The sequence below is a fragment of the Halichoerus grypus genome, chromosome 1, assembly GCF_964656455.1.
Source record: "Halichoerus grypus chromosome 1, mHalGry1.hap1.1, whole genome shotgun sequence".
Classification (NCBI taxonomy): domain Eukaryota; kingdom Metazoa; phylum Chordata; class Mammalia; order Carnivora; family Phocidae; genus Halichoerus; species Halichoerus grypus.
This window is the reverse complement of record NC_135712.1, coordinates 186,340,807-186,358,983: the sequence shown is the minus strand read 5'-3', so window position 1 is coordinate 186,358,983 and position 18,177 is coordinate 186,340,807. Positions and strand designations below refer to the sequence as shown.

At 40.2% G+C, this 18,177-nt stretch overlaps 1 protein-coding gene and 1 pseudogene across 1 annotated transcript in view; both read left to right on the top strand.

Annotated features, from left to right (window-relative positions):
• Positions 1-18,177, top strand: part of SYNPR (synaptoporin) — a 307,158-nt gene that overhangs the window by 42,399 nt on the left and 246,582 nt on the right. The window lies entirely within an intron of this gene.
• Positions 1,856-1,921, top strand: LOC118519290 (U4 spliceosomal RNA; annotated as a pseudogene).

Sequence of the window (18,177 nt, the reverse complement as noted above, 5' to 3'; positions counted from 1 at the left end):
TACAAATTTTAGGATTATCTGTTCCATTTCTTTGAAAAAAGTGGATGGTATTTTGATGGGGATTGCACTGAAGGTGTAGATTGCTCTAGGTAGCATTGACATCTTCACAATATTTGTTCTTCCAATCCATGAGCATGGAACATTTTTCCATTTCTTTGTGTCTTCCTCAATTTCTTTCATGAGTATTTTATAGTTTTCTGAGTACAGATCCTTTACCTCTTTGGTTAAATTTATTCCTAGGTATCTTATGGTTTTGGGTGCAATTGTAAATGGGATCGACTCCTTCATTTCTCTTTCTTCTGTCTTGTTGTTGGTGTATAGGAATGCCACTGATTTCTGTGCATTGATTTTATATCCTGCCACATTACTGAATTCCTGTATGAGTTCGAGCAGTTTTGAGGTGGAGTCTTTGGGGTTTTCCACATAAAGTATCGTATCATCTGCAAAGAGTGAGAGTTTGACTTCTTCTTTGCCGATTTGGATGCCTTTTATTTCTTTTTGTTGTCTGATTGCTGTGGCTAGGACTTCTAATACTATGTTGAGTAGCAGTGGTGATAGTGGACATCCCTGCCGTTTTCCTGACCTTAGGGAGAAAGCTCTCAGTTTTTCCCCATTGAGAATGATATTCGCTATAGGTTTTTCATAGATGGCTTTTATGATATTGAGGTATGTACCCCCTATCCCTGTACTCTGAAGAGTTTTGATCAAGAAAGGATGCTGTACTTTGTCAAATGCTTTTCTGCATCTATTGAGAGGATCATTTGATTCTTGTTCTTTCTTTTGTTAATGTATGTATCACGTTGATTGATTTGCAGATGTTGAACCAACCTTGCAGCCCAGGGATAGATTCCACTTGGTCATGGTGAATAATCCTTTTAATGTACTGTTGGATCCTATTGGCTAATATTTTGGTGAGAAGTTTTGGTCCATGTTCATCAAGGATATTGGTCTGTAATTCTCCTTTTTGATGGGGTCTTTGTCTGGTTTTGGGATCAAGGTAATGGTGGCCTCATAAAAGGAGTTTGGAAGTTTTCCTTCCATTTCTATTTTTTGGAACAGTTTCAGAAGAATAGGTATTAATTCTTCTTTAAATGTTTGGTAGAATTCCCCTGGGAAGCCATCTGGTCCTGGGCTTTTGTGTTTTGGGAGATTTTTGATGACTGCTTCAATTTCCTTAGTGGTTATAGGTCTGTTCAGGTTTTCTATTTCTTCCTGGTTCAGTTTTGGTGGTTGATACATCTCTAGGAATGCATCCATTTCTTCCAGGTTATCTAATTTGCTGGCATAGAGTTGCTCGTAATATGTTCTTATAATTGTTTGTATTTCTTTGGTGTTGGTTGTGATCTCTCCTCTTTCATTCATGATTTTGTTGATTTGGGTCATTTCTCTTTTTGATAAGTCTGGCCAGGGGTTTATCAATCTTGTTAATTCTTTCAAAGAACCAGCTCCTAGTTTCGTTGATCTGTTCTACTGTTCTTTTGGTTTCTATTTCATTGATTTCTGCTCTGATCTTTATGATTTCTCTTCTCCTGCTGGGTTTAGGCTTTATTTGCTGTTCTTTCTCCAGCTCCTTTAGGTGTAGGGTTAGGTTGTGTACTTGAGACCTTTCTTGTTTCTTGAGAAAGGCTTGTATTGCTATATACTTTCCTCTTAGGACTGCCTTTGCTGCATCCCAAAGATTTTGAACAGTTGTGTTTTCATTTTCATTGGTTTCCATGAATTTTTTAAATTCTTCTTTAATTTCCTGGTTGACCCATTCATTCTTTAGTAGGATGCTCTTTAGCCTCCATGTATTTGAGTTCTTTCTGACTTTCCTCTTGTGATTGAGTTCTAGTTTCAAAGCATTGTGGTCTGAAGCTTTGCGCAGTGGCAGTATCGTAGCCAATGAGGTTTATCCGGGGCGCGATTATTGCTAATCAAAGCATTGTGGTCTGAAAATAGGCAGGGAATGACCCCAATCTTTTGGTACCAGTTGAGACCTGATTTATGACCTAGGATGTGATCAATTCTGGAGAATGTTCCATGGGCATTAGAGAAGAATGTGTATTCTGTTGCTTTGGGATGGAATGTTCTGAATATGACTGTGAAGTCCATTTGGTCCAGTGTGTCATTTAAAGTCTTTATTTCCTTGTTGATCTTTTGCTTAGATGATCTGTCCATTTCAGTGAGGGGGGTGTTAAAGTCCCCCACTATTATTGTATTGTTGTCAATGTGTTTCTTTGCTTTTGTTATTAATTGGCTTATATAATTGGCTGCTCCCGTGTTAGGGGCATAGATATTTACAATTGTTAGATCTTCTTGTTGGATAGACCCTTTAAGTAGGATATAGTGTCCTTCCTCATCTCTTGTTACAGTCTTTGGTTTAAAATCTAATTTGTCTGATATAAGGATTGCCACCCCAGCTTTCTTTTGGTGTCCATTAGCATGGTAAATGGTTTTCCACCCCCTCACTTTAAATCTGGGGGTGTCTTTGGGTCTAAAATGAGTCTCTTGCAGACAGCGTATTGATGGGTCTTGTTTTTTAATCCAATCTGATAGCCTGTGTCTTTTGATTGGGGCATTTAGCCCATTTACATTCAGGGTAACTATTGAAAGATTTGAATTTAGTGCCATTGTATTGCCTGTCAGGTGACTGTTACTGTATATTGTCTGTGTTCCTTCCTGGTCTATGTTGCTTTTAGGCTCTCTCTTTGCTTAGAGGGCCCCTTTCAAGATTTCTTGTAGGGCTGGTTTCGTGTTTGCAAATTCCTTTAGTTTTTGTTTGTCCTGAAAGCTTTTTATCTCTCCTTCTATTTTCAATGACAGCCTAGCTGGATATAGTATTCTTGGCTGCATATTTTTCTCATTTAGTGCTCTGAATATATCCTGCCAGTCCTTTCTGGCCTGCCAGGTCTCTGTGGATAGGTCTGTTGCCAATCTAATGTTTCTACCATTGTAGGTTACATATCTCTTCTCCTGAGCTGCTTTCAGGATTTTCTCTTTGTCTCTGAGACTCGTAAGTTTTACTGTTAGATGTCGGGGTGTTGACCTATTTTTACTGATTTTGAGAGGGGTTCTCTGTGCTCCCTGGATTTTGATGCCTGTTTCCTTCCCCAAATTAGGGAAGTTCTCTGCTATAATTTGCTCCAATATACCTTCTGCCCCTCTCTCTCTTTCTTCTTCTTCTGGGATCCCAATTCTAATGTTGTTTCATCTTACGGTATCGCTTATCTCTCAAATTCTGCCCTCATGAGCCAGTAGTTGTTTATCTCTCCTTTTCTCAGCTTCTTTATTTTCCATCATTTGGTCTTCTATATCACTGATTCTCTCTTCTGTGTCATTTATCCTAGCAGTTAGCGCCCCCATTTTTTATTGCACCTCATTAATAGCCTTTTTGATTTTGACTTGGTTAGACTTTAGTTCTTTTATTTCTCCAGAAGGGGTTTCTCTAATAACTTCCATGCTTTTTTCAAGCCCAGCTAGTATCTTTAAAGTGATGATTCTGAACTCTAGATCTGACATCGTACTAATGTCCGTATTGAGTTAGGTCCCTGGCAGTTGGTACTACGTCATGTTCTTTGCATTGAGGTGATTTTTTTCCATCTTGTCATTTTGTCCAGAGGAGAATAGATTAATGAGAGAACAAAATGCTAGCAGGGTAACAACGTCCCCAGAAAATATACTCTAAACAAATCAGAAAAGACCTGAAGCCAGGGGAAAAGAAAGGGAAAGAAAGAAAAAAGAAAAAGAGAAAAAAGAAAAAGAAAAAGATAAAAACAAACAAAAACAGAACAAAACAGAACAAAAAAACAGAATATGATCAAATATGATCAGGCTGGTATATAGATCAGTGCCACACACTAGATTTGGGGTGTATTTTGGTCTGTTAGAAGAAAGTCCCTCCCAAAATTTTAAAGAAAGAAAAACTTATATTTGTACAAAAATAAGGGTTGATATGATGAAGGGATGGAATATGACTGTAAAGATGAAAATTATAAAAAATTTTATAAAAGGAATTGATAAGAAGTTGTTTGAAAAAACAAAGAAGAGGATTTAAAAAAAAAGAAAGAAAAAAAAAGGGAGAGAATGTGATCAGGGAAGGGAGTAGAACAAAACCATACACTAGAGATTTAGGGTATATTTTGATCTGTTAGAAGAAACTATCTAAAAATTTTCAAGAGAGAACAACTTATATATATATGCCAAAAATAAGGGTAACTATTATGAAGGGATAGAATATGACTTTAAAAATGAAAAATAAAAATGTTTTTTAAAAAAGGGATTGATAAGATGTTGGTTGAAAAAGGGAAAAAGAAAAATTAAAAAAAAAAAAGACAGTTAAAAAAAAAATTAACTTTGAAAGACTAAAGAATCATGGTAAAAAAGCCATGAATTCTATGTGCAGTATTCCCCTAGCGCTGGAATTCGGCCGTTCTCATTGATCGGTAAACTTGGTCTTGGTTGGCTGTTCTCTCTGATCTTCTGGGAGAGGGGCCTGTTACCGTGTTTCCCAAATGTCTTTGCCGGAGGCGGAATTGCCCCACCCTTGCCCTGTCCGGGCTGCTCGGTTTTGCTCTCAGGAGCTTTTGTTCCCTGCAAGCTTTCCGTACAGCTTTGGAGGCCGAGAGTGAAAATGGCGGCCTCCCAATCTCCACCCCAGAGGAGCTGAGAACTCGGCCCCGCTCCTCAGTGATCCCCCAGAGAAAAGCAGTCAATCACTCCCGTCTCCCCGGTCTCCGGCCGCACTCTGTGCTCACCTGGCCTGTGACCGAGCATTTCTATCTCTGGCACCCGACTCAGTGTGGAGTCTCCAAGCCCAGCAGATCCCTGCGGTGCACTCCCGCGCCGCTCCTCCCGGGGGAGGAAGGGGAGTCTCCCTGGATCTGCTGCTTGTTGGGTCCCTGCTGGAGGAGCAGGGGCCCGACTGTGCCGCGGATCACGGTTTATGGCAACCCCGAGCTGAGAGCCCGCGCCTGGGCTCCGTCTCTGCAGCCGGCTTCCCCACTCCAATACCTGGGAGCTCTGCCACACTTAGGCACCCCCCGTCTTTCTGTGACCTCGAGGGTCCTGAGACCACACTGTCCCAGCGAGGGTTCCACCTCCAGCTTAGCCACTGGAGCGATGTCCCTCAGCGGAGCCGACTTCTAAAAGTTCTGATTTTGCGCTCCGTGGCTCTATCACTTGCCAGAAGCGGCGACGGAAGGCCCCTCCCCTGCCATCTGTCCTCCCGAATATCACCTCAGATTCACTTCTCCGCACGTCCTACCTTCCAGAAAGTGGTCACTTTTCTGTTCAGAGAGTTTTTGCTCTTTTCTTCGATCTCCTGTTGAGTTTGTAGGTGTTCAGAATGGTTTGATCCCTATCCAGCTGAATTCCTGAGACCAGACGAAATCCAGGTCTCCTACTCCTCCGCCATCTTGCTCCACCCTAAAGTAGCAGTTTTGACACCTGTTTCTTTTGAAGCAACAGCAGAGCTTTTGAATCATCAACAATTCTTTTTCTTGAGGGCACAATTCTTAAAAACTGGCTCCAGAGGAAATAAGAAAGGGTCAAATGTAATACTAAAGATTGACTCATGTATTAGAAATGCTCACTTTCCAAGGGACAGTCTTCCTTCTTTCTCTTTACTTCATAGCTTCAGTTCCCAAACCTCTGGGTCATTGGGCAAAAGAGATGGGAACCAGATAAAACATAGTTCCATGAGCATTTGCTGAGGCCCTATGGTGGTGATAGAAAGATGAAGTAGACTGAGTCTCTGTCCTCACATTTGATCATTTCATTGTTGAGATAAAACATACACAGTCCAGAATGCCTCAGTTCTGTTGGAAAGCTACTCCTTTAAACTCCCAGAGTAGTTTATTTCAGAGAAGTTATTTCCTGCTGAGGCATTAGGAAAGGCTTCCTGGAGGAGGAAACATTTTGGGTGTTTGATCTGGGTTTAAAGATTATAGGACCTGGAGACTTATAAAAGGAACATAAAGTGTGTAGGGTGGTTCTAGAATTGGGGGTGGGGAGTGGAGAAAGCAAAAGTGAAACATGCAAAGAAGAGGAATGTATATTCAAAGAGAGTATATTAAAGTAATAATATAATTATTAGACTATTAAGCTATTAGTTATTAAACTATTAAATTATTGAGTAAATAATAACTCAAAATAGGACAGGAAACGATTTCCCCTCAGCACTTACTTTGTTCCAAGAATGATGTTAAATTTTTCATAGGCATGCTCTGATTTAATACTTACAGAATCCCAAGAGGCAGGTATTATTATTTCCATTTTACGGAGGACAGTGAGGCCCAGGAAGGTGAAGTAACTTGCTCAAATCACACAAGTAGCAGTCATCACCGAAGCCCAGACAGTCTGATCGCAAAATCCTAATGTTTAACCATGTAACACTGTACTGCTTCAAAATGTAGTCCATTGTTGCTGGAATATTGGCCAAAAGCAGGAAATAATACTGAAAAAAGTAGTAATTATTATAACTGTCACCTCCAGTGAGGAGTATTTTCAGTGCAAAGGTACTAGGCAAATTATTTTGATCTAACTTAATCCCTACCACAGTTGTGAAAGTGTCATTAATCTCATTTTAAGATGAGTAAACTGAAAGAATAACTAACCTGATAAGAGGATATTAAGGAAATAATAAATCTGAGCTTTGAATCAATATATCCGTAACCTCAGCCATTACATTATATTGGTTCCCAAAACTAAGACCAAATGATAAGAGCCTTGAAAGCTAAGCCAGGAAATTTGCATTTATCTGTAGCCAACATGGGAATATTAAAGATTTGTGATGTGGCTTCATCGAGGCTTTTGGTTGATTAACCTGGAACTGCCATTGGATAGAAAATGGCTTATAGAATAGAAAATCAGAACAGAAGGGACCAATTATGGGATTATTGCCATAGTCCACAGAAGAGGTCTTATCTTGGTGAAATGTATGGTTGAGGTAGGTCGTCCTGAAAGCTCAAAGAGAAAGGAACTGTGTAATATTGAGTTTGTGAATGGTTAGGGTGCTCTTTAGTGCTTTGAAATCTGGATCTTTTATTAGAGAAGGAAGCTGCACATCATGAAATCTGATGGCCAGGCAGCCACTTGAACTAGCTATTTAGCATGTAGACAACTGGGAGCTATGATTATCAGACCCTGGGTTGCAGCTGCAACCACCCAGAATTAGCCTGGCCAGATGGTGATGGCTGACTGGCTGTTCTCCATAGATTTCAGGGGAGAGCACAACACATATCACAAGTGAGAGGCACATGGCTTCCCATGAACACAGAAAACCTGTGTTGTGAGTTTCTGATTCTTTCGAGATACTTCCATCTCATGTTGTCTGAGTTACATTAACTCAGGTTGATAAAATGCTTTATACAAATCAGATTTTTTTTTTTAATGAGGCCATCTAGTAGGTAGTCTGCATTTATATCCTAATATCCAAAAAAATTCCTTCTAGCAGGTTAAAAGCTAAAAACCTCACTGCTAGTACAGTGTTAGTAGGCACTATTTTTAGCATGGCAGAACAGCCACTGCAATTACAACTTAATTCTTGGGTGACAAGAGACAGGATGTTAATTAGATCTTCAGGATAACAGTAATGACCATTTACTTGTACCAGGCATTTTCCCACATGTAATAGGTATGAATTCTCAGCATCACTCACATGGGGTATACAAGAAACATAATGTTAGTAGTTTCTTTAACAAAATAATTTGAACTCACAATCTCCCTTGTGGTCAGAACATCATCTACACATGTCTAAGGAAGGTGTGATCCAGAAAATGTGTTAGTCCAGGTTTGGAATTCAATCATGTCCAGAATCCCCCCTCCCCCTCCAATTTATTCTCCCTTTCCACCCAGGGAGGATACTAAGCCCAGAACATCTCACAGATGCCAATCTGGTAACAGTAGGGAGTGGGTGTCCACTTCTCTGTCTGGACCCAGCAGGCCTTCTGCTGTTCTCTTACACTCAAGATAAATTCATTTAGTCAGACCTTGACAAACTTCCAAATGGAGACCAGTTCTGACTGGTCCCCATTAGATGCCTGGCTCAGATAACCTGGTGAGGTGAAGTTTAATCCGTCCCTTAGTTTCCAGTGGAAACTACCCACACAGCGCACATCTGGCACTTAGGTCCTTGTGCCCACAACAGGACCCTGTACAGGTCCATGCATCTCTCCTCCTCAGTCAATGTTCACATCCCCCTCAAGACCCTTGGCAAGTTTTGGATGTCCTATCCCAACAGCACTACAGGGCTCTGAGAGTCTTGGATTTATGAAAGGGGATTCATCTTGTCTCCACTGCTGTGTCTGAGTTGGAACCAGGATCTGAGAAATTGTCATTTTTATTCATTGGTCCAATTTTAAGGAATCTAGCTCCAGGACAAATGGTGGCCCTATATCTCCCCATCTGCATGGGGATGAGATGGGGAAAATAAAAGAAAGAATTGGTTAAGACCTCAAATTATGATTCTGCCACACACACATGATCTCTAAATTCCACAGCACCTCTTACTTTAACAATGAGAAAAATGAAGGCTTAGAAGGGTTGGACATATTAGAGGTCCCACTGAAGCCAACAGTAGTACAGGAATTTGGACCCATCTGTCTGACTACAGAGGGTGAGCTCTTACCCATCACTCTACAGATAGCAGAGGCTGAGGCTGGCTAATGGGACCTCACTTAGAACTTTCTCTCAGGGTACATACTTGGGACTGTTGTGTGGATCAAATTACCTTGCAATAGATCTATTTTATTCTTCCAATTTCAGATATTAGGGGCAATAGGTAAATCATGTCTACATTGTGTAGGTCTCCTTCATAACAAATGGGATTACACTGAGATTCCAATGGTCATCACCATTTCTTGTGAATTAAAAGGAACTCCAGAGGGCCACAGGTTGGAATTACACTTTGTTTATTTCAGAAGACTGAGTGACCAGTCTTGTTCTAAAGGTGATATCCTATAATGATAAAACTGGAAGGCTGAAGGCCTAGATTCTGGTCCTTAGTCTTCTATCTTCTTCATCCATTTGTGTCTCTCTCTCTGTTAAATAGCACCAAGAAAGGGAGTTGTGGTTTTTACTGATTTTGAGATCTTTAGAAGAAAGCAGAAGTTCATGGCAAGAATTGGACTCAGTAACTCATGGAAATACTTGAAGGGTTGTGCTGGTACTATTTCTAAAGTTTATATAGGGCTAGTTTTAGGATGTGTAATATGGAAATATCTTGGATTTAAATGGCTATCAGAGTCATTTCTGTGCCCCTGAAATTTACCGAAACTAAGAGCAATATTTCTCAATCCATTAGAAGACTAAATTCCTAATAGAAATAAATGACCACTGACATTTTATTTTTTAGCTTCCCCCCCCATGACTAGGTACATGTTAATTATGAGCTATGTTATAGTTGCAGTCATTCATGTAAATTGGGAGGGAAAAAAATAAGTCACTGGCTATGACAAATGGAGAATAGAGATAAATACACACACTATAAAAGTAAATGACTTTTGCCCCTGCCAAAATGACTAAAATGAAAAAGGCAATACCAAGTGATGGCAAGGATATAGAACTAAAACATTTTTACACTGTTGGTAGGAGAATAAATTGATGTAACTTTGGACAACTGTTTAGTAGTACCTACTAAAGTGAATATATATATGTAGGTTTTATTTTGAATATATGTGTAAGTATCATGTATATGTAATATATGCATATGGAATTACATATAATCTATATATGTATATTTTTTGTTATTATATATAACTGTATATAAATATATCCAAGTAACTCTATTCTGATATGTATATTTCCCAAAGACACAAATAAGTATGTCCATGGGGCACCTGGGTGGCTCAGTCGGTTAAGCGGCTGCCTTCGGCTCAGGTCATGATCCCAGGATCCTGGAATCAAGCCCCGCATCCGGCTCCCTGCTCAGCCAGGAGCCTGCTTCTCCCTCTTCTTCTGCCTCTCCCCCTGCTTGTGAACTCTCTCTCTCTTTCTCTGTCAAATAAATAAATAAAATCTTTTTTTTTTTTTTTTTTTTTTAAAGATTTTATTTATTTATTTGACAGAGAGAGACACAGCAAGAGAGGGAACGCAAGCAGAGGGAGTGGGAGAGGGAGAAGCAGGCTTCCCGCAGAGCAGGGAGCCCGATGCGGGGCTCGATCCCAGGACCCTGGGATCATGACCTGCGCCGAAGGCAGACGCTTAACGACTGAGCCACCCAGGCGCCCCTAAATAAATAAAATCTTTAAAAAAAAAACAAACAAATAAGTATGTCTGTAACAGTCCACTTATCAAACCACAAATGCCCATCAGTATTTGATGACATTGTGTTGTATTTATACAGTGGACCACTTGCAGCAAAAAGAATGAACAAACTAGGAGTTCACACAACATTGATGAATTTCATGCAAAAAAAATGTAACAAAAGAAGCCAGATACAAAAGAGAATATAGTATATAATTCACTTAAAAAAATAATCTATGGTCATAGAAGTCAAGACAGTAGCTAACTTTGGTGGGAAGAGCATAGTGGGATGGGACTTCTGGGGTTCTGATCTAGGAACTGAGTAGATAGGTGCATGCACTCTGTAAAAATCCATTGAGCTGTTTTGCACTTTTCTGTATATATGTATATGTCCAGAAATTTGCTTTCAAAAAGGCAATGTATGAAAAGGACCAGGAGAGGCACAGATGGGAACAGTAGCACAAGCTAAACACTGTTAACAAATTAATTGGGCATAAATTGTAAAATGTTATTCAAATGTAGAATATCACATATGCTGAATCTAAAATAGATTTTAGTGGCCCCATCACTAGGTTTTAACATGATTTCTAAGAAATTCCACAAATCTCAAATCTGTCACAAGACTCATTATATCATTCAAGATGCTCGATACTAAGCTATAACAACAAAATATAGCACAGCCCCAGAAAAACTGTGACAGAAGTAGAATGGGAGTTCCTTCTCACTTTTCCCTTTATCCCCAGGCTGTAGAAGCTCAGAGCCCTCATCTCTCTCTTTGGGTCTGTCCAGAATCTTTTATTCAGGCTGCACATTTCACCCAATTAGGTAACCTGTTTAGCATTACTAGCATGAGTCAGCTCATTTCATATCAAGTGGAAGTGGTCTATATTTAAAAGAAAGAATTCATAATGTACCAGCATAATCTAGGAACTTAATCATTAGGTTGAGAGCTCCAGGCCCCAGTCCTCCTGACATGCCTGTTCTCTCTGGCTTTGACTCACAATGATGTGTTTTCAAAATGGACAAGACAATGAGCCTAAAAGCAAAATTGCTGGTGACTAAGAATAGGAGCCAGCAGTCCTGGGAAGAATTCAGGGCTCCAGTGCTTAGCAAGATAGCTGTGGAAGCTTGTGTTCATGCAAAATAAGCATTGGATTGGGGGATTGATGTGACCTCTGAAGAACTGAATTCCCCAGAGCTGCTGTCTGAATCCACTATGATTAAATAAACTTGTCATATTTTTTGTGGCTTGTGGTTAAACACAAGTATTGTATGGCTTTATTTTTTTCTTTTATTTATTATAATGTTCATGAGAGGCCAAATTTGCTGTTTTCTCACATTTACTGCCATATCTCCAACATTTATTAAATAAGCTCTACTATACTAACTGCTCAATACATTTTTTATTTGAATGATTTGAATATGATCTATAAGTCAAATCCAACCTGAAGGGTATCTCAGCTATTCCAGTCCTTACATAAATGAGCCTGGGAGAACACAATGCCTATTTAAGTGAACAAATCAAAGACTCTTGACTATTCAGCAAACTGGCTGCAGAGTTCTCAATTCACAACCTATTTAAATATTAAAAATAATAGCCACTCATAATTGAGTTTACTATGTGTGAGCCATTAGCCTTGTCACTTACCTACATTTTAATTTAATTATCACAACAATCCGATGAAGTAGCTGCTCTTCTTAGCCCTATTTTACAGGTGAGAAAACTGAGGCACAGAGAGATAACTTGCCCAAATGGCACAGATGTTTAGTGATCAGCCAGGATTTGAACCCAGGATCTAAAATAGATTAATACAGTGTATGAAAAATAGTCTAATCCTTTAACCAAACTGCTCTGATAACCTTTGGCCCATCATCATGATATAGTGATTTTGGAGAAAATGGAACAAATTTGATCTTAATCTGAATAATTTCTTGAATCAGATCAGATCTCCAAAATGTAATGTACATTTCTTGAGGAGAACACTGTGCCCCCTCATGACTAGTAAAGGTCGATTGCATGTCTTGGGGCTGCCCTGGCTCATACCTAGTCCTGGAGCAATTCATATTGTCCATTCTCACTCATTAAAGTGTTTCTGTACAGTAAATCATATGGTTACTCTGTGAACCAACTTGTCTTTGCCAGAAACATCCAAATCTTCTCAATTAAAACTCAGGTGTCTAGAATGGAGGCTAGATCAAGGATGAAACTGATTTCTTCATCTGACCCAGGACTCTTAGAATCAAGACCAAGTTCTTGACCAGAAACAAGTTGTCCAGGCACCTCTGGGTTTCCCCCACAGAGGTGGTCTTTGTTTGTCCAAGCAGCCACCTCTCTTACCTTCTCCTTATTAAAGGAAGGAAGTAAATGCCACAGCCCAGCCTTCTGAAATCAGATGGCATACCAGGAGGACATGGTGTGCCTTGTTTTCAGGGCTGAGGACATCCCTGCAGATATTTTAGCCTCAATTTGGGCTGGCTGGGCTGAGAGAATCCTGTGATCTGGCATGTGTAGGCTCAGCTGTGCCTGGTGTTGTCAGGAAGCTCAGTGACCCTTTCTGGGTTCCAAAGTGCTTCTTAGCCCTCAGGAGCCTTTTATCTAGCAAAGTCCCCTTTGGAAAAGCAGTCCTGGTGCCCCGTTATTCTTGTTGATGGGACTGATCGATCTCCTCCAGGTCCTTCAGGTGCATTTTTCTGGAACACATGACTTCAAGAACAGACCTCTACGTGGGAGTTAAAAGTCCCTCGCAAAAATAGTGAAGGATCTTGTAATTTTGAGTGTCAAAAATATTCCTCAAACTCGAGCAAAACAAACAAAACGCAACCTTTAAGTCTAGGTTTGGATTCCTGTGTGAGATATGGCTGGATCCATGATTTCAAATGGTGTCATTAGGATCTAACTTTACATCTCCATATTTTGGCCCTTCTTTGCTGTATTTGTAACAGAGTTTCACCACATGCAGCCACAGTGATCACAAATAGGTCTGAGCTTCTGTGATTCTTCCTGAGACTTTCTGCTTAAGACCTCAGAAAGAGAGAGACTACTTCTCTCCCAGTGTGTATGTCAGTCTTTAAATAAATGCCCTAACCAAAGTAGGGATAAAAGAGATGGTGAACACTTAAAGAGTCTTGTTATATGCTAGTCACAGTTTAATTCTTTATTTACATGTATTAATTCATTTAATCTTTCCATGAACCCTGTGAAAGAGGAATTATTATTACTATATCCATTTTACAGATAAGGAAACTGAGGTACAGAGAGATTAAGTAACTTGTTCAAGGTCATATAGCTTGTAATTGGTGAGCTGATATTTGAACCGAGGGAGTCTAGCTATGGAACATGCTCTTGACAGTCCATTGTACTATAGAAGCATATAACAAATAGCTGGTATATGATGGATAGCATATAATAGATTAGGAAGAAACAATTTTCTTTTATATATATATATATTTATTTATTTATTTATTTATTTGACAGAGAGAGACACAGTGAGAGAGGGAACACAAGCAGGGGGAGCGGCAGGCAGAGCAGGCAGAGGGAGAAGCAGGCTTCCCGCCGAGCAGGGAGCCTGACATGGGGCTCGATCCCAGGACCCTGGGATCATGACCTGAGCTGAAGGCAGACACTTAACTGACTGAGCCACCCAGGTGCCCTGGAAGAAACAATTTTCTAAAATAAAACTTTCTGTTCAGGCAAAAATTAATAGTAAAAGAAGTCCACTGACCTCGTCCTCTAGATTTAGGTTACACTTGTACAGATCACTGAACTCTGATCCTTCATCATCACTGTAAGGAAAATATGGGTCTAGATGAGGGTCAGAAATACACAACACACATGGTACTACCACCCTTAAGCCCATGCTGTTCCCATGGCAGATGTTACTAATTGATTACCAACCACATTGTCCTTTAAATCTGGATACAGCCTCAGGATGCTTTCCAACACATGAATCCAGGTAGCCCTACTAGTTGGACAGAGTTTACTAGTGAAAATGAAACCTGTTGCCATCCTTTGATTAAAAGATTTCTAAAGACATTTCTGAGGCTAATGTTTCAGAATTCTTCTGAGGCCACCGAAATGAAAGACTTTTAGATAACAAAGCATAATCACAGAAGTTGAACAAGTGCAGTTCTAAGAATTCTTGAAGAATTCCCTCACCTATGCTCCAAGTCATCCTGCTGAACTGTTTGGTTTTGTTTCTCCTCCTCTTCTAATAAGAACAGGAATAGTGATAACATACCATAATCCTCTCCTAATGTGCTCAGATGCATTTATAGCCACTCTCTGAAGTGCATTCCATCAGGACCACTGAGACAGGTCAGCAATCTACAAGGGTCCTAGGGCTCAAATATAAAGGCACCTAAATATTTTTTACCTGGGATCTTGAAAAAAAAAATTCTTAACAGGGTGTGAATCTGTTTTTAGAGACTTGGGTAGTAAACTCTTCCACTTTCGTTGAGGAAGTTGAAACTCAGAGAGGTTAAGAGATTTTTCTAAAGTCACACAACTGAAAATAACAGAATTGGGTCCTAGACCTTGGGCTTCTAGCAACAAATCAATAAATATCTAGTGAGTTTTTCAGTCCAGGCTATGTGCTAGAAGCTAAGGGTTTGGAAAAGGGTTAGGCCAGTGTGTCTGTCCTGCCACATACTTTCTAATTGGCAAAATCCGAAGAATATACAACACTGAAGAGATAAAAAAGTAGGTACTCTATGAATTCTGAAGTTAGCTTTAGCTGGTAGGCATCCTGAGGGTCATGCTTCCATCCTCTTTGGGGTATATTCCCTTTCAAAAAACACCTAGCATATAGATCTAGAATAAAATGTTTCAGAACACACCCTATGGGAAGAGGGGAAGCAGAAGCGTGAGTTTTCTCATTGGGCCTCATGAAATCTTATGCCTCCTCCCACCTTAAGAATTTGAGGCTTGTGATTCTCTGGACTTGGTGTTCTCTTCCTCACCCTTCTTTACTCACTACTCTGACTCATCCTTTACATTCAACCCCCAGGTCCCTTCCACAGGCAGGAGTTCACTGATGGCCACCTCCCACCGCTGCACTCAGGTTTAGTTCACCTTATGCTTGTGTGGTTTTGTACAGCTCATCTGTGTTACGCACCTGAAGTAACTGATCATTTAATGACTGTCTTTCTTGATGTGGAGAACAAAGGCAAAAGAAATTTTAGAAAAAATTTAAATATCCTTACAACTTACAACCCACTGAGTCCTTGAGACAGGCAGAGTGATCTTCCTCTAGGAGCTCAACTGCCTCAATGTTAATACTTTGCTAAGGACAAAAGGCTGCTTTATCTTAACATTAGCCCGACCTCCAGAGTCCTGTAAGTCTCCTTTAATATATAAAAATTCCTTTGGGAACTTCCTTTATCTCTACCCCCCAAGATATGTTAGCAATCATCCTCCAAGCTTATGGCCCACTGATATACATCTGAAGGGTCTCATGACTAAGGTTTTACTAGACAGGAGTAATGGCCTTTTCCTAACAACAGCTAGTCCCTCAAGGCCCTGGAAACCTTGCTTCCAAATTCCCTAGAGACTTATATTACTCCCTAACCCCCTCCCAACTTGAAAGTATATAATCAGCCACTCCTCACAACCCCAGCGCTGCCCTTTCTGCCCATGGATCCTGTCCCCATGCAAAAACCACCTTTTTGCACCTAAGATGTCTCAAGAATTCTTTCTTGACCGTTCATTCCTGAACTCCAACATTTTCTCATCATCTCATACTGGAATGCAAACTCCTTGATGGTTAAAATATGTCTGTCCCTTCTCCTGTTGTATCCCAGGCTTTAATTCAGTACTTTGCTAAGAGTACCTCCTTAATGTGTTTATTAAGGAGAGAAGGGAGAGAAAAGAGACATGTATACAGCTTAAGGTCTTAACCTTAATAATAATTATGAAAATGAGACTAATACTTATTGAGCCATTATGTCCCAGGCTTCTCTCATTTCCCTGAGATGTAGATTTCATCACCCCTATTTTGTAAATAAGAGATCAAAACCCAGAAAGGTATAGTAACTTGCCTAAAGTCACTCAGCTATTAGGTGATACACTGAGGATTTAAACTCTGTCTGACTCCAAGGTTCATTTTGGAGTCTCTATTATCAAAGAGCAGGGTTTCTCAATGTTGGCTTTATTGGGCTACAGAATCCCTTGTTGTAGAGGCTCCTAGGTGCACTTTAGGATGTTTAGCAACATCCCTGGCCTCTACTCACAGATACCAGTAGAACCCCACACACACCAGTTGTGACAACCAAGAATGTTTCCAGACATGGCCAAATGTCTCCTAGGGGACAAAAATCATCTCTGACTGAGAACCACTGCCTCAATAAGCTATATCCTTAAAAAAGCAAATTAAAGTTCACACTTTCTCAAAAAATGTTTTTTTTTTCCTAAGCCTTAAATTTACCTTAACCTTACTTGGCTGAATTCAAATTAAGGAAACTTTCAAATCTGATGAACTCTTCATTGGTTATATTGAACCTCTTATTAGACTTTTCAGAAACTTAACAGACAGACTGCCCCCTATCCCCAGCCTCCTGTCATCTTTAAATCTGAAAAGAAAGAGAATAGCCTTGATTTCAAGGGAAGGCAAGCACAAAAGTGATGGCTCACACTTAAAGGGGGAATTTGTGATTTGTTATCAGATTATCCCTTTTTTGTTCATAGCAGTCAATAGTCCAAAGATAGTTGTAGAATTAAATGTGTTATTAAGTTTTGTCTTTTCCATCTAATTTTATATGCTTATTTTCATTCACTGCAAAGGGGAGTTTTTTTAAAGCTGAAATGTTTATTAAGACATTTTCTAAACAAACTATATTAAGAATGAAGAGATGGTCTATAGTAATAGAGAAATTGGTGACACCTGGTGGTGGACTGTATAAAACTTCTTAGAGTTTAAACAGGGTTATTATTATTAAGAATAATCTGTGCTATTTCAGTCAAGTACTATGAAGTATTTTTGGCTCACAGCTGTTTTAATGAGCAGGGCAGGAGCATATAATTGCAAAGGGTTTAATTGTGGAATTCAGAATAGCTAATACAACCCCCCTCCCCTGTGTAAAAGCTTTGTGCAGGCAGGAACAGAGAGCAGAGGCAGATCCATATGCTTATAAGACCTCCATCAGGAACTGGCTTTGGCTCTTATAATCAGAAGACGAACCACGGGTGGCCTTAGAATGTGGCCCACCAGGAGAGGATATGGCTTAGACATGGTTGCTATCAGGGAGGGTCCAGTGAGATGGAAGATGGATGCTACTTGCCTGGTGTGGCAAGGATATAGTCAAGAGAGACCAGGTATACCTAACAGCCATCATCATGCCTACCTTTCATTAGCTACTCTGTTGAAGTTCACCTGAAATAGACAGGTAATTGTCTCAATTGTGTGTATATATGTGTGTGTGTACAGGCAGATGGTGGTAATTGGAGGTCACTTCACTAGCCCCAGGCACTCAGAATGCAAGCTGGCTGCCTCAGAGGTAAATGTTTCTCTCACATTTGCAGAGAATCTACACAACTGAGGATTTTGAGTCCTAGGCTGATTGATAATTGGTATTTCCCTGCAGTCACTCCTGGCCCTGCCTCTTGCTGATGAGCATTTCCTTTGACTCGTTGTAGCTGCTAAAATTAGTTCCTCTAGGACATGCTTGGAAAACCTGCTCCTGGAAGACGGTTTAATTCCAGAATGGGGACTGAGCCCCTAATATGTGCCTTGCACTGTCCAACATCTGGACTATAAAGGCAACTGAGACACAGCCGTGTGCTCAGGAGTACAAAGTCCAGGGGGAGACAGTGATCATATCAGTCTTGGGTTTGGTGCTATGGAGACAGAGCACAAAGTACACATGGGACAGGAAGGAGGACAGGGCCAATAGAAGCCACCACCCTGGAAGTCCACACAGTTTCCATTTTCCTTGAATTTGGTTTAACCAGAGTCCTAG